Source organism: Physcomitrium patens, chromosome 17 (assembly GCF_059467195.1).
Source record: "Physcomitrium patens ecotype Gransden chromosome 17, ASM5946719v1, whole genome shotgun sequence".
NCBI lineage: Eukaryota > Viridiplantae > Streptophyta > Bryopsida > Funariales > Funariaceae > Physcomitrium > Physcomitrium patens.
In genome coordinates, this window is record NC_143426.1 from 2246883 (window position 1) to 2250909 (window position 4027).

A 4027-nucleotide genomic window follows, 5' to 3' on the forward strand; every position below is an offset into this window, starting at 1 on the left:
TAAAATCAACCGAAATCCAATACCTTCCACCTCAAGCTTTCACGTCGGGTTCACCACTTATGTCGTATTACGTGCTGTCCTGCTCGAAAACGCGTCGGGCGTGTGGCTGTAGAAGGTAGTATAGAGATTCGCCAATATTCAAGCAGTTTATCGGTTTTTAATTGTTGGAATATAAACAACTACAAGAATACACCATAAATCTATACGGATGCCCTTCGACTGCCTGTCATAGTCCTTTTTGCCCCAGCCGGTAGGTCTCTAGACGTTACAGAGAACCCCGAACAACCCAAACTGCTAATCTTCGATACCGCTTTATACTCACGATCTTGTATCCACTGACTGTCTTGTTAGATTAACCCAATAAATTTTATTCACTCCGCATACTCAATCCTATAGACACCCTTTTAACTCTTCATCACAGATGTAACTCGATTTCACAAAACAGTCAAGAGTAATCAAACCCACTTCAATAAAAATCTTGATTTACCATTACAACACTGACTTCAGCAACGATTGCCTCCGTCTTCCCAAAAACCTATGAAGAAAAAAAATCCAATTCTCTGTCTTTTTTCCCCGCCCGAAGCATGAAGCTAGCTCTCCGATTCTTCAAAAACTCTCCAAAACTTATTCTCTCCCCCTCTCATTTCTTAACCTTAATTCTGAATTTCTTCAATCCTCCGTCTTGGATCCAGAATTGGCTCCCACCGTCAGAGCTTGATCCGAAATTGGCTCTCGCCGTCAAAGCTTTCTCCTCCGTTTTTACCTTTAAGAGATCCTTTTATCGAAAGGACGTTCTCGGAATGGTACAAAGGATGGAACAGCTTGAAACAAAATCGGAGCCCCGTAATCGGGACCACATTGAGTCGCCCGACCAATTCAGGTCTCATATTGGGTAAGAGTCCATAAGTAAGACCCGGATGTTTCCATAATTGGATCAAATTGGTCCTTCGCATCAGATTGGCTGAGGCCCGTAGTAAGACCTAGATTTTCCCGTAATTAGACTGCATTGGGTTGCCCGACCAATTCAGGTCTCATATTAGGTAAGAGGACCCAGATTGGATTCTTGAAATTGGATCCAATTGGCTCTTCAAACCATGCTCACCCGTCATGTGAATTGGTCCTTTCCCTTCCTATTGACTCCCATTATTGGAATCGAACGGAGCATTTCAGTATGCCCCGGCTGACTGTAACGGGGTGACTGAACCTGGCCACTCAGTATTTGCACTGGAGTTGGTCGTTGCTCCCAATATTCGAGGTAACTGAACATTAATAAAAGTCCTCTTTCTTTATATTTTCATGGTATACTTGTGTTACAACACAACACCGTATGGCTGGACAGTGAAATATCGCAACAACAACCAGGTTCCTTTCTTTCCGCTCAACCTGCCCTTTGCTTTACAATGCCTTAGCTTATTGGCCCTCAAAAATAGAGAACCTTAGTATTATTAGATTCAGGAGTATCTGCTTGTTTCTTAGATGAAGAATTTGTGAAGCGTCATAAGATCCGTTTAGTACAAAAATCCAAACCTGTTTACATTGAGGTCATAGATGGGCGACCTTTATTGTCTGGTAGTGTCACCCATGAATCAAAACCTATAGAAGTGACGTTTAAGGGCCATAGTAGTCATATTATTTTTAATATTATTAGAACCCCATCAAATCCTATTATTCTTGGTCTTTCCTGGTTGGAAAAGCATAATCCATCCATAGATTGGAGGTTGTGGAAGATGACCTTTTCTACAAAACCACCCAAGAGCATGCCTAGTAGAAAATCCCGAATAGAGAAATCCTTATTCATTGGAGCAAGAGCATTTATAAGATCGTCCAAGGAAGGCACACCATTTCTCATTTATACGGCTCCAACTACCGGGGAGAAGATCTCGACAGCAAGTATATTTGAGCAATATAAGGATTTTAAAGACGTGTTTCAAAAGAAGAATGCCGACATGCTACCAGAACACCGACCATATGATTGCACCATAGACTTACAGGAAGGAGCATAACCGCCTTTTGGCCCATTCTACAATCTATCGTAGATAGAGTTGGCAGAGTTATGAAAGTACATCGACGAGAATCTAGCCAAGAACTTCATCCGTCATTCAAAATCGTCAGCTGGAGCACCCATCTTATTTGTGAAGAAGAAAGATGGCTCATTGCGGATGTGTGTGGACTATCGAGGCCTCAACAAGGTAACAAAGAAGAATCGTTACCCATTACCTTTAATTTCTGGTCTTTTAGAACAACTTGGATGTGCAAGGATCTTTACAAAAATTGATCTAAAGGGAGCTTACAACCTCGTACAAATCAAGGAAGGAGATGAGTGAAAGACAGCGTTCCGTACAAGGTATGGCCATTTTGAGTATAATATCATGCCATTTGGTCTTACCAATGCTCCAGCGGTCTTTCAACATATGATGAATGACATTTTCCGAGAGCACCTTGATGACTTTGTTGTCATCTATTTGGATGATATTCTGATATTTTCTAAAAATGAGGAAGAGCATGAAAAGCATGTTCGTTTGGTCTTGGAGAAACTACACGAGCGAGGACTATGTGCCAAGTTGGAGAAGTATTTATTTTACCAATTAGAGATGGAGTTTCTGGAGTTCGTTGCGACTTCGGAAGGCTTGAAGATGGATCCCAAGAAGGTGGAAGCAATCGTGTCCTGGGAGATTCCGAAGATGGTTAGAGACGTACAATGCTTTCTTGGTTTTACCAACTTCTATCGGATCTTCATCAAGAATTACTCTCAAGTTGCTGCTCCTCTCATTTGGTTGACATCAAGCTGGAATAGGGACCTCTAGCACAGAAGGTGATTCAAGACTTGAAGACTGCATTTACTATGGCTCCAATCTTGATACATCTAGACTTTACAAAGGCCTTTTATTTAGTAACTGATGCTTTAGATTTTGCTTTAGGAGCTGTACTTTCACAAATGGGAGAAGACAAGAAGGTCCATTTGGTTGCATTCTATTCTCGAAAGTTATCTGCTGTTGAAATCAATTATGAGATCCATGATAAGGAACTTCGTGCTATAGTAGATTCTTTCCAAGAATGGCATCACTTTCTTGAAGGAGCTGCACACCTAGTGACTCTATACACAGATCACAAGAATTTGGAGTATTTCATGTCAATTCAAGTTCTAAATCGTTGTCAAGCTCGGTGGAGTATGTCGCTATCTAGGTTCGATTTTGTTATCACTTATCGATCTGAAAAGCAGCAAGGACTATCTGATGCCTTATCGAGGAGATCGTATCTTATACCAAAGGTTGGAGAAGCACCGTTTGATCAACAATGTATGACGTTGTTGAAGCTAGAGCAATTTCGGCTTTGTACTACTATTGTGCCAATTGATGCTGACTTCCTGATTCAGGTACGTGCCGTGACCATTGAAGATTCAGTAGCCATTGATATCAAATAACGTGCCAATGACGATAAGTTCAAGGTAGAGGGAGATCTTTTATACTTTGAGGAGCGGTTGTATATCCCAAAAGAACCAGCACGACTTCGAGTTCTTCAATCTCGCCACGATTTTCTAGATGCAGGATATTTTGGATTCAACAGGACCTTGGAGCTTATTTCTCGAGATTTTTGGTGGCCCCAAATGTGGAAGGATGTGAAAGATTTTGTCCTCTCATGCGACATCTGTTCAAGATCTAAGAATCCTCGGCATCGCCCTTATGGACTCCTACATCCATTGCCAATTCCATGTCGACCATGATTTTCAGTTTCCGTGGACTTCATCATGGACCTGCCATCATCAAATTCATTTGACAGCATCTTTGTCGTGGTAGATCGGCTTACAAAGATGGCGCACTTTGTCCCTTGCAAGAAGACATCATCCAGTGAAGTCACAGCAAGGCTCTTTTTCGATAATGTGTATCGATATCATGGACTACCAGATGATATCGTATCAGATCGAGGAACCCAGTTCGTATCAAAGTTTTGGAGATCTCTCTTTGAGATACTGAAGGTAGATATCAAACTTTCTTTGGCTTTTCATCCTCAAACTGATGGCCAAACGGAA